Genomic DNA, 14,431 nt, shown 5'->3' on the forward strand with positions numbered 1-14,431 from the left:
TCAAAAGATGACTTTTTAAAAAAATATTTAATACTGAAGGTCTTGTCTACCAAACTTTCCTGTTAACTAACCCAAAAATTAACAAAATACTAAAAGGTACCTTTCTTTTTACATGTAATTTTACATGCTTCGTATCAATGAGAAAATGACTTTGCCATAATGAAATGCATTGTCATGGAGAAACACGTTCCTTTATGATTCAATGTTTCAAGAATGACTATCACAAACCCCCTTTTTTCCTTTTGAACTGATGAGAAAGCGGCCATTGGACTGGATTGCTCTCCAATTTTGTAAAGCAGAGAACAAAAAAACCAAGGTATTCGAAAAACTAAGTTTATGTTAATTAATAACATTATTCAATCGGTTTTGCACTTTCCAACCCATTTTGGTTTTGTTTTGATCTAATCTTTTCAAAGAAAAAAATAAAGAAGAGTACCATACCAAATGTAATGAAAGGCGAAATAGTTCATTTTACAATTGTCAACACCAATTTTGTAAGTAATAAATGCTGATCAAATAAAACAACGCCAGTCATGTTTAGCAAAAGCAAAAAAAACAACAAAAAAACTAGCGGTTTTATATTTGATTTATTACAACTTGCAAAACAGTGAAATTAAAATTACAAGAATCCGAAGAAAATAAAATTTGCATTTAGATTATACAATCATGTACATTGTATAGTTACCGCCTCTTTCAATCACGTGATGGATCGTATCATGAAATGTAACCGTTTGTCATAATGTGGTTTATCATTAAATTAGTTTTTGTCATTAGAAGTTGATAATCAATTTGTTTTGAAAGCAATCAGGTGCAAATTTTCCATCGCCCTTGTTTTCTCTCCAGTTTTGTGTTCGGTGCCTCCTGCGTGACCTGCCTGTGTTTTTGTTTTGTGTTGGGGACTGCGTTCTGTGAACGTCCCATTGCTCTTTTGATCTCTGTTCTCATTTAAAGTGTTAGAATAAATGGCCGTATAGTTTTGTAACAAATTGGTGATTTGCTCAATGAGTTTGTATGTTTGGGAAATAGTTACAAAGTAGGTGTTGCAAATGGTCTACGTTATAACATACGTTTTCATTTTAATTGACATATGCTTCTGTTGGCGATTATAACGTTATCTTTTGAAATTCAATTTTTAACCATTTTCGTGTTTAAATGTTGAAATATGCACCTTCAAGTACCGTCCATAAACAGGCTCAATCAAAGCAATCCTGTAATATTTTCAATGTTTCAGGCAATCTTTGGGGCTTCGCTTTTCTCCTTATGTTTTATGTTTATCAACATTTATACTATGGCCGATACGCGTATAGAGGTATATACTTATTATTTTGTTTACAATGTTGTAACAATTATTGTTTCAATGTTTTAATAACTGAATTGAACTTATATTCTAATATACTTAACTTTCGAAAAAATTTTACAGGCACGGATATAAAGCAGGATACAAAACCTTATCAGAAAACAACGCTACATTTTTCCCTAAATCCAGGGAATTATCACAAAATATTTTTTTCTAAAGGGCAACGCAAACCATCATCAATCTCAAAGCAGGTGTCTTCAGATCAATATCAGTCGCGACACGTTGACACTAGTTGGATGAGAAAAATGGTCAATTAACGTCAAAAACGTTGAGTAAACATGTCAATTATACAACTTCTCGAAGTGATCGGCAACTTCTGTAATCTTATTATAAGAGTAAGGTAAAATATCCAAAATGTTTTTTATGAACTCGTTTTCAATTACAAAACTTTTAATACTGTAAGTTTGTTTGGCCTTTGGCAATCTCTTGTTTTACTGTTTTTATTATCCTCGTCATATGATGCTTAAGGGTCGAGGAAATACATAACTGCACCTTACAATTTCATTTCATGTATAAATTTAATTGCACATAATGACTAGAAACAATAATAAGATACATGTATATACGGTAAGATTCAGTTCAATGAAAATAAAGCACAGTCTTCCGTCATTTAAACAATTATATCTACTCAGAGAACCAAATTGTATCACATAAAATTATTCAATTACCCCTTTTTTATTTCCTTCGATTTTCGCAATTCTGTGAGAAAGACAGCATTAGGACTGATTAACTACCAATTATTGTTTTAAATGCAGAGAACATTCTGAAAGAAAAATTCTCATGATGGAAATAATTACATGTCTAAAACTATGTTTCATTTAATTAATATACGGGATGGGGTGTTACGTGAAATTACTTTTTTTACACTTTTCTCTAAATCTTTGTGCTGGCTTTAAAAAGCGATGTTCATTCTCGTTCCTGCAATTTCTTTTGCAAAATAACAAAGAAGAGTCTTTGTACGTTAATCAATAAGAAATAGTTAATAGAGTAGGTAGCAAAAATAAAAAACGGACAAGGTTATGCGTGCAAGGAGAAACACCACATTGCGTTGATTTTGCTGAAGGAAAGGGCTTCCAAGTTATTTCATCGATTTGAAAAAAGAGAAAAAGACAAACCTCATTTTCCTTAAAATACGGTGCCAGAATATCTCAGATACTATAAAAATATGTACACTTTAGACATGAACAAGCATTTAAAACAGTTGTTTAAACAATGTATCAAGCAAACGCGTTAAGATTGGATTTCGTCGTTTGTATCTTGAATGCATCACGGCATGCAAATACAATGTAATTACCATCTGCATTTATAAAATGTTCCATTTACAATTAACATTTAAGAAATCAAATTTCTAAAACGATCAAAACAACAACGATCATTGAAAATCCTCACAATCGTACTTAATGATTTAAAAGCAAATGTATAGGACCATGTTATCTATTTACTGAGAACTTCAATTGTTTAAATACACGAGAATTGTGTTCGAAATGCATACTATAGTATTTATACAAGATGGTCATTATTAAAACAATATTTCCCTCAGTTGTTTAAAAAAGGTAAAATTGCAATGAATAATTGTTTGTCCCAGAAAGTCAGATATTGTTACACTGCACAAGTTATGTGTTTATCAACACACCTTTTTGCTTCAAGTACCCAATACAAAATACCTGATACAAATACCGGATGCCTGAAATATAACCTTATTACTGATACACACAGGTACAGACACACACAGATGCAGACATGCACGCATGCATAGGCATGCACGAGCAGATCACAAAATATTTGAAATGGAAAGTGAATACCATGTATATAAATGTCACATTATACATACTTTGCAAAGAAAATGATAAATAAACCTTTTATTGCCTATGATACAACAACACTTAGTTGATAAGTACTCCGCATAATTCTAAATTCAAAAACCATTTGATAGCTGGTACCCTGATTGCGGAACTTAGGACTTGTTTCTGAAAAAAAAACACAAATAATTGGACGTCTTGGTAAATGATAAATACACTATATAAAAGATAAAAGACAATTGGTCTAAGAGAAGTGTCTGACAATTTCAAGTTTTGATACTTATGGTGTATTCATTATAGGATTGCTTACTTAAACACTTGCGTGTTTATTTTTAAATCGTTGATTAATGGCTAAATATAATAGAAAGTATGTGATCGAGATATGTATCATGGTGATGTGTTCAGAAACGTGACTGCATGCAACATTGTTAAACACGTGTCTCTAAACACAGATATTTAGTTTTCTTTTTTTGCGTGCAATTTTATATTAGAATTATTTTGCATATTTGATTTGTATTCCTTTTTTGTGCATTGTGTTGAGAAGATCATCGACACACATTTTTAGAAAAATGATATCACGGCATTATTATATAACAAGTATTACATAGCTTTTTGTTTAATAGAGCACGTGCAGTCAGAGTGACATTATGTTCATTTTTTGCTGTCCAATATAGTTGAATGAGTAATATATTTTCGAAAGATTGACTATTATATTGATGACTGACCAATAATTAATAGTGTAAAATGTTTATGATACCATGTGAAACGACCTATACTATAAAAAAGACTGTCCCATTCTTTAAGAATTGAACATTACCGATACATTGTGAACGATATTTATTATAGTACTTTATGTTGGTCACGTGGTTTATTGACTAGTTTGTCATATTCAAATATTAAATTAAACAAAAGTATTGTAACAGGTCTAGTTATTTTGATTTATACCTATTTACTGACCATTTACACTTGGATGGGCATACTGTCACTTTAAGTATGTAGGCGTAACCCTGCACATGATGTGCTTAGTGTCTACGGCGTATTGCGGCAACATGTGGGTCTTTTTCCTCCATGTAGCCTATTTGATGGCATCGTCGCCTTTATTGTTATAAAAAATATATGAATACCTTATCATGAAATCCTAAATCGAAATACTGTCTGTTTAATTAGCGAACGAAAAGTTTTGTGATAAAATTGAATAATGTGATTTTAAACATGATTTGTTTTGTTATATAACATTTTGATTAAACAGCATCATTTGTGTGAACTCGATTTGAAAAGAGACCTAACAAGTATAATTGCAATCTGTCTGGGTATGCTTCCTGTCTTTTTCAGAAGGAAAAAATATTACGAATTTTAGCATTTTATAAACTCGTGAGAACGTCGTTATATGATTTGCAATCACCACATTGATTTCCACTTTTCTGACATGTTCCCAAGGGGACGCCGTTCAACACCATTCATTTAACATATCAAACAGATATACTTCATGAAATCAGATCCTATTTGCAGCAACTGATTACCGAGTGTCAGACAAACGTTCGGTTAACTTTGTCTAGATCCAAACCATCTCATAATTTGTTGTTACGTTTGAAGAACTGTCTCAAGGCATTTGGCTTTAAAATGTTTTGTAGAATGTCTGTGTAAAATATATGAGGTCAATAACTGTGAATTATCTGATGTAGAAAAGATGTATAATGCAGTGCCAATGGAATGAAATTTCTAGCATAAATAATGATACACACGGTGCCTATGTAATATATGTAAACAATATGTACAGCTTATTATCATAACGAATATGTCTGGTATAATTGTTGAATCTAAATAAATAGTGTTGCTAATAATAAATAGCACTAATAATATGTATCGAAACAAACAAAGTAGATTGGCCATGTGGTTAAAGTCATGACTTTACACCAATTGACTCTCGCCGCCGCGGGTTCGAATCCAGACAGGGACTTTTTATTTCTTAATGCGATGAAGTCATTTTACTGGACGTAGCTATACTCGTTTCCGGGCGTCCTGAAGGGAGTCCGCTTTTCTCTATTTAAGTCTACAACAAACTTTGCATTATAATGGTGTTTGATTAATGTAAATGAAGAATTATTTGTTTAATATACTATCGTAAATAAATTATACATAGCAGGCAATAAATGGATATATATATATATATAAGTATGAATGTTTACTAGTTCTTACATGCTTTTAAAATATATTAAAACACATCAAGTAAACGCAGATTTGTATAAAACATCTTTTTGTGTAATACACTAACACGCTTAAAGTACAATTGCTTGATTATCGAAAAACAAAAAAGCATTTTCCGTAATTGAATTAAATAGTTGTTTACATATTAAATATCTCACCATTTAATCCATTAATGGTATGATATTTTGTTCTATGTTTTAATAATACTAGAGATTTTTGAGTACATTTTACGTACCTTAATTAACGTTTCGCACATACCTTAGAATATAAAATAGATATTTTGAAATGTTTTTTTTTATCTCTTCTTCAATAAAACGAGTTTATATTTTATTATTCTAAGTTAAGATAGCAATATATAGACAGTTCATTAGCCTACATAATTCTTATTGCTTTAAGATATAACCGTATTACAGTAAAATAGTTAACGTTTGCTGGAAACTGAATCCTATATCAAATGAAAGGATCTATCAATTTTAACAAATTTGATTATCAATCAGACAATGATCAGATATGATAACAATGACTTTCTTTTGCATCGTTTCTACAATTGTACTAGACCTAATATTATAGCAAAATACCATGTTAAAAATGGTCAGGTGGTCGATCTACATTTTTGACTGTTCGCTGACGTCGTTCTTAACTAAAGAATAAACATATTTATGTAAAGTATCATAACAAACTTATTATATCTAATGGATAAAAAATACTTAAAATACTATCTGTTTTTTTTTCTTATTCTAAACACATATTTCCGATATTGATTTACGCTGGGTAATTATTTCCCTAACGTCCATTTTGTAAATTAATTTCAACAAAATAAAAGGTTAATGAGATTAAACTGAGCAAGATAATTAAATTATTCAGATAACTAATTATTCTTATCTAATTCTATGAGGAACGGAACAAATTATATTGAAAACATTCCTTTCCAAGAGGGAAAAAACAGCAACGAAATTACTTGAAAATATATACTAACATATTGGTCCTTATCAGTCAATGAGACCCGCGCATGAATAAAGATCTATTTTCTAACTGGGACAAATATACAATGCAATATATTAACATAATAATAATAGTGCTTTTGATATTACGACAGCTACTTAATAGTGCTATTGGTAATACAAGTACAACAGCAACTTTAGAACGCTTTTATTATTCCTTCACAATTATTTATCACCATTATAATATATATTCTCATCTTTTTTTTATTGTTTTAAATAGATTTGTAATAATGTATGATGTTATGCATGCTTGATACCTTTGACCTTTGAAATATTGTATTTGTTCAACCTTCTGGCTAAACGACTCCTTTACTTCTCAAGACAACAAAAAAGTGCTTCATAGAATGTCTAAGCTAATAGTGTATGAAATCACAATTTTATCATCATTAATGTTTATGCAATGGTTATACTTAAGACTATGCGAACTCAAATGCAATTTAGCTTTATGTTCTTTCATGGCCATGCACTTTTCAATTCCTTTAACTGTCCATTCTCTTTTACTCTCAGGTTATGATTTATTTTCAAAAAGTTTGCGTTGGATTACTTTTTTGCACATTAAAATGTTTCCGCTGAATCTGAACAATGCTTCAGATAAAAAAAATGCACAAAAAGGAAAAACAATAAAAGTGGTCATGCGTGCCATTCAAACCAGGATTGATTACGAAATATAAAATCATAGGGCTGATATGGTTCACTTTTATTAGTTGTTATTGTCACAAATAAACGTTCACTGATCTATTGTGTCGAAAATGTAATTTTTCAATTGCTTTCTTTAGCTTACAGAGCGAGATTTTCTCTCTGTTTGTAAAATTAATTTGATATAACATTATTGTAAGTTTCAATTGAAAAAAATAAGATAAAAAAATCCTCAAGACTCTTGGAAATGTATTATATTGTTAAATAATAAAAAAACAACATATTTTTGTCTATGTAAGTTTCACTCTTGTATTACTAAAAGAAATATGATAAAATACATGTACTATTACGTGGCTGTATATCAATGACAAATATAAATTGACAAAAAAAAGACAGACACAAGATTGCCCTTGTTTAAATTTTATGGCGGCTGACATAGTACCAAAAAGTACCAAAATGGAAAAAAATTATTATAACAGTGTTTTGTTCATAACCATTTTACGCGATCTTTCATTGTTTTCGTACATTGTGACAATTATAACTGAAACATACTCAGTGACCATAAAATGATACATGTACCTCATAGATATCGTGATTTGAACACAACATATTGAAACAGTTTAAAAGCAACATTATGCCCAACAACAACTTGACTGTTTTCAAACTGTACATTTACTACAGTGATCCTTTTTAAATAATTACATACATAACTGTATTCAAACTGTATATATACCTACAATAATTCTTTTATATACATCACACATATTTACAGAAGATACACATTGCAAAACTGTTATTCAATTTTTTTTAACTCTTTAGGCGTTCTTTATGTTTTTGTTTTACTTGCAAAATAATATTTCATTTTATTGCAAATCATTTTTATTCCGAACAATATAATTACTTATACCGACCGTGTTTTTCTTTTTTCAATGTCTTTCAATGCCACAAACATTCATTTAAATGTCATAGTGCCCATGAGCTTTAAAGATGTCTTCCACATTTTATTGAAAAAAAAAGAAAAAGATTATGTGCGTGGGTTGTAAAATATTTCTGATAAAGATATAAAATGTCTGAGAAAAAGTGATATAGCTTTCAGATATCTAAAAATTCCAAAAAAAAAAAAAAAAAAAAAAAAATGACGAATGCTGTTTATATTAGGATCGTCATCATTATATTATCAAGACACAGGTGTTATTCGGTCATTATAAAAATGTTGTTTATTTTTGTACTGTTAACGATCTATCTACATGACCTTTTATCTTTCATGTTGTTTTGTAACAAATTACTGAATCATATTGTATCATTAACAGTTTTCATTATCAATTATTAATCATCAATTCTAACAATAGGCAATCTTTTGAGATACATGTATATAGGAAATTCTACTCAACTTGACAGCGGACAAAAATGTTTTTTGAATGGAAGAAAAATCATCAGTTTGTTTACAATATGATACCTTCATCACATTTTATTTCATATTCAGAGCTATTTCTTCAAGTAACCTACAACTTGCATGTTCTTAACCAATTATTACATTATTTATAAACCATACATTTGCCTTTTCTAAGGTCAGAAAAAGTATAACTCATAGATCATCTTAGATATAATGTGCCTTAAAAATGGGCTTGTATGAATTTTTAATGTCAATTTGTTGCTCTTGTTATAACTTTTATAAATATTTTCCACGTGGTCAAACAAAACTTGCATATTATACACTAAGTCTTATTTAATATATTACTATGTGACAAATTTGTCAGAGGTTTACATAAATCCTACCTATTAGTACAATTAAACACCAGTAAAGTAATTGATAGTTACAAGTAGAAAATATTATGTATCACAGCACTTCCTAATTATATAAAAAACTAGTATGCAGAAAAGAGAATCTTTATTTTCTCCCTTTAAATTGTAACAATTGTGAAATTTGATCGTTTATTAAAGTACCTTCTAGTGACTTTCATTTTATTTTATTTTTAAACAATATATATATTACATATTATTTAATCCACGCTTTCTTTCATATCATCTTAAAAAAACACAAAACAGAAGAGAAAATTACGTCTATTTATGTACGGATGTTTGGGGTTTGAGGTAACTTGGCAAAACATAATAAGATGTTTCACAACATTGATAATCGTAGGCCAATATGCTTAAAAATCTAGTTGTTGCCAGTTTTAGTGATCATAAAATGCATGACCAGAGTGAAACTATTTCTTGAGGCGTATTCTAATTAATGCATTTAGGTTTTGTACAATGCACAAAGAAGTAAAATGCAAAAACTGATGTTTGTTATTTCTGTATTACATGGGCATGACATTTACTCTACAAAACTTGTATGAATCAGTTTCAATGGTCTGGATATATTTGTTATGACGCGTCAGAAAAGTTATTTAGTTACTTGAGAGTATTTTAGCTTGTCAGTGACGGCTACAAGTCATTCCCATGAGATTCGCTTGTCCACATCAATGAATGTTAAGTGCCAATAGTTTACCTACTTTACAAGTAATTACCAGGCTAATGTTTGGCATTTTCTCTAGCGGGAATGAAAACAAATGTTGCAGTATTTCCGATCGAGCTTACTTGGCAAAGTAGTGTACAGAATTGTAGTTTCTATGCCCCCGGGCATACAGTAATTGCACCGTCCGTCCGTCTGTCCGTCCGTTCTTACTAGAGCTACATAATGGGGTTTGGTCTATTGTTCTCATAACAATAGATGTCTTTGATGTCATTCATTCCGTTTCTCTTGTGGGGTTATTTTCTGCATAGTGGGGTTAAAAAGAACAAAGGAAATAAGAAAAGAAAACCCCATAATGTAGCTCTGGTAAGAACATCCGTCCGTCTGTCCGGACGAGGTTAACCTAGAACGGCAAGTTGGATTTTTCTTAAGTTCTACCTGTACCAATGGCTTCTAACACACTTACTAAACAATACAAAGTACATGATCTGGGCAAGTTACATAACTCTGGCTTTCATATTTACCAAGTTATTGCCCTTTTCAGCACTTAGAAAATGAATAATGGTTAACCTAAAACGGCAAGTTGGAAATATCTTAAGTTCTATCTATACTAATGGCTTTATAATTTCCACACTTACTTATCAATACAAAGTACATGATATTGCCAAGTTATATAACTGTGTCATCTACATTTTCCAGTTATTTCCTTTTTTTCACTTTGAAAATAGGGCCTTGTCTGGTTAACCTATTTCGGCAAGTTGGATTTATCTTAAATTTCTGCTAATTGCTTAATTTCTTTAATGATATCTTTCATATTTAGTAGGTGGATACCTTTGATGGTCCTCTAATATTTTGTGGAGTAAGCGGTCTCTAGGGTCAAGGTCAAGGTCACTGGTTTAAAAATAAATATAAACATTTTTGCTCATACAGCCTTTATTTTTCAGTTGATGTCTTAGTTTAATACAAACATACCATTTGGGTCAAGGTCAATGTTACCAATGTCAAGGTCACCAATGTTAAAAATATATTTTTACATTTTTACAGGTGTATTGACCTTATTCTATAGACAGATGTTATTTATAATTGATAGAAACATTGATGGAGTTAGTGGTCAGTTGGATCAAGGTCACCACTGCAAAAAAATAGATTTTTACACATTTGCTCATACAGCTTTTTTAAGTGACAGATATAGTTTATATTTGGTAGGAAGATAACTTGCATGGTATTCATCCTTTTGATTGGGGTAGGGACCAGTGGGTCAATGTCACTTGTGCTAAAAATATATGTTTACACTTTTGCCCATACAGCTTTCATTTATTGACAGATGCATTTCATATTTGGTAGGAAGATAACTTGCATGGTATTCTTCCTTTGGATGGAGTAAGGGGTCAATTGTGTCAATGTCACCAGTGCTCAAAATAGATTTTTACACTTTTGCCCATACAGCCTTTATTTAATGACAGATGTATTTCATATTTGGTAGGATAATAACTTGCATAGTATTATTCCTTTGGATGGAGTAAGGGGTCAGTTGGGTCAATGTCACCAGTGCTAAAAATAGATTTTTACACTTTTGCCCATACAGCCTTTATTTATTGACAGATGTATTTCATATTTGGTAGGAAGATAACTTGCATGGAATTGAATATTTTTCAACTTCACAAGTCAGAGCAATGACTTGGCAAATTATTTTTTTCACAATTACAAAATGCCATGACTTTGTCAAGCTATATAACTTGTGTTTACAAATTTTTGGCAATTTTTCTGTCAATAACTGAGTGAATGGGTAAACATTTTTTGAAATATTGCTACTGACAAGAATCTGAGCCGGGGGCATTTGTGTTTAACAAACACGTTCTTGTTTCTGATTATATTTGCAACACAATATTTAAGTAGCATTACGCCTCATAAACAAATAAACTTTTACTTCTTTTGGACTAACACACATTTTACAATGTTAATGGTTTTAGAGAATATTAGAGGCTTTTTGTTCGGAGAAAGTAGCAACATGTATAACTGTGAACTAGTTTTCATGAGTAGCAAAATGTAAAAGTAGTATATTGATTTCCAGACAAAATACCCATTCACTATAACTGTACTTATTGGCGAAAGGCAACAAATGAAAAAGATGGTTCAGGTAAATTTCTGCCAGTGAGTAACTTTTTTGGATTCTACAAAAGTACCCCAGTATTGAAAAACTTGAAAATTGACAATCAAGTAATGACAAAACTATAAGACAAAGATAGTGTTGCCTGTGACCTCAAAAATGATCTTGTACTAAAAGATGCTGACATTAGGCTTGCATTCAAAACATAGTCTGACAGTGTTGAAGACATATGCCAGATCTCTTCACAATCCATTGAGCAATGACAAAATTATAACTTATAAGCCAGTCAGGGTTTTACCATTTACCTCAAACTGTTATGTTTTAGAAACAGAAAGTACAAATATTTAGTTTACCTTTTGACACTTTGACGTTTCGGATTTTTGTTATAATTTTAAATCAGTTGGAATTTTTGTTATTGAATTGATTCTGATTGTCGGACATATTTTTCAATCTAAATAATGTTACAGGTGCTTAAATTACTATAGACAATATAAATAAAATCCTGAAACAGTATTTTGATTTGAATTTAATTGTTTCCTTCAAATATATCCAATCATTAAAACATCTTTGTAGCTGTACATTTGTAACTAGACTATGTAGCTGTAGGCCGTAGCAAAGTGTGTAGGATGCCGTTTCAGGTAACATTCTCTCTAACTGTGCACTTTACACCTTATTCTATTGTTATGCTAAATGTTTGACTGCCTTGACCAATCGAAGTGTACAATATCGAGACTACCATGCAATCATTGAATTGTATATATGATTGTGAAAAACATTTGAAAATTTGCAAAATATAAATTGCAAAATATATATTGTTTTATAGATATGTTCCAGGTAATTTTTATAGCATCGTGTTTGATATACATGTTGCTACAATAATGTATGTTAATATGTAAATCTGTTTCGTAAATAATGCTTTTGAAGATGCTTTTCTATGCGTCTTTGTGTAAACTATATACGTCGACATATTTGTTAATTGTTTACATGTACAATATCGATGAGACTACCATGTAATCACTGAATTGTATATTTGATTGTGAAATACATTTGAATAATTGCAAAATATATATATTATTTTATATATATTTTCCTGCCCGCTGTCAGTCCAGCTTATAACCCTCAATTCTCAGTCGACGCACTTATAAACTTTATCTCGAAACTGTCTTTTTTCCGTCAGATGTCAAAAATATACATCTGTACAGGTATTTAACATTATACAAAGATCACATTCTCTTGGTTTTTGTTACATCTGAAGTCGTGTGGTAGAACTACTTGCAATCCGTTTCAGCTCCGATGATATTTTGAAAAATCGACAATGAGTTCCGATTCGGCAATTGACGGAGTGCATAATAATGAATAATCAATAAAGTTTTATGCACTGTTTACTTTTTTTAAAGCGTTACAAATTACCTTTTGTCTTTTGTTTTTCAGTGTTGACCTCATTTTGTTGATTGAAACTGCAATATTTAAAACATATTTTTTATAAAATTCAATAATTGTTTTAAATGCTTTTCAATCATCCCATTTCACGTAAGAACTGAAGAAAAACTTACATCTATAAATCAAAGGATGAAGCCATTAACATTTTCGATAGCCGACACAAATGATTCTTGCGGCGTTTATTGGACATTTATTGGGACTTTTAACGGCTTAATCCGGAGAAAAGGTGGTAAATGGACACTTTAGGCTAATAATAGGATATAATGCAATATATTGTAATGTTGTTTTGTCAACTACGTAAGTAAGTGAGTCAGTAATCAATATTTACACACATCGACATCACGCGTCATTTTCGTATACCGTCTTTGCAACAATTAATGTATCATTTTTTTATCATCATCATTATAATTATCATTATCACTATTATTATCATGTTAAAGATAATTATAATAATAATAATAATATTAATAACAATAATAATAATAATAATAATGATGATAATAATTATAATTATTATTATTATTATCATTATTGGTATTAGTATTATTATTTTAAACGTAATTAAGACAATCAACAATAATATTGCAAAACGTAACAGAGGGGGTTATGGTTGTGACATGTATAATTATATTAGGCAAGATACAAACAAGTTTTAACAAGGCTTTTTTCCTGCAAATGAACACTGATTTAGAATCTATTGCTTGAACTGTTTTTTTTATTTTTTTACATTTTATAACAAAATTTGAAATATCTACCTTCTAAAATTTAAACGCACCGCCTCCGTGGATGACTTCTAATCCAGTAACCTCTCTGGCGTGGGTTCGATCCCCGGAAGATGCTTTGGTAGCTTAGCTCGGAGGAAGTTAGTCTAGTACTGGTGTAACTCTCCAGGAACGATGGTTAGGAAACTACCCGCCTATATGACTGAAATACTGTTGGGAGAAGGCGTAAAATGAAACAAACAAACAAATAAAATATAAAATCTGCCATAATAATGATTATAAAAATATATAATTATGATACAATATTAATATCTAAAAATATTCCTTAAGGAAATGAATAAATAAATACCAAACCATTTGAACGACTAACAAATAGAATCATAGCCGACATTAAATAAAATAAAATACAGGATATTGAACGAGTGTAGATTTAATACTAAATTTATTGAACGAAAAAATGTTTTATTCAACAAGCGATAAATTTAGTTTTGACTCTTATCACTAATCCAAAATAAGGACGGTTACATTTAAAAATATCATTGACGGGCCTATATACACGACACTTGACACCTGCTCTTGTCAAATAAAGGTCAAACAAACTCTGGAGAATTTCTTACTAGATATCATATATGACAGACGTTGGTACTGCAAGTGTGTAATATTTATAGTCAATCAAAATCCCATGACAAATTAAACAATACTTGTTTTT

The sequence above is a fragment of the Ruditapes philippinarum genome, unplaced genomic scaffold (assembly GCF_026571515.1).
Source record: "Ruditapes philippinarum isolate M1 unplaced genomic scaffold, ASM2657151v2 ctg3775_1_1_1_1, whole genome shotgun sequence".
NCBI lineage: Eukaryota > Metazoa > Mollusca > Bivalvia > Venerida > Veneridae > Ruditapes > Ruditapes philippinarum.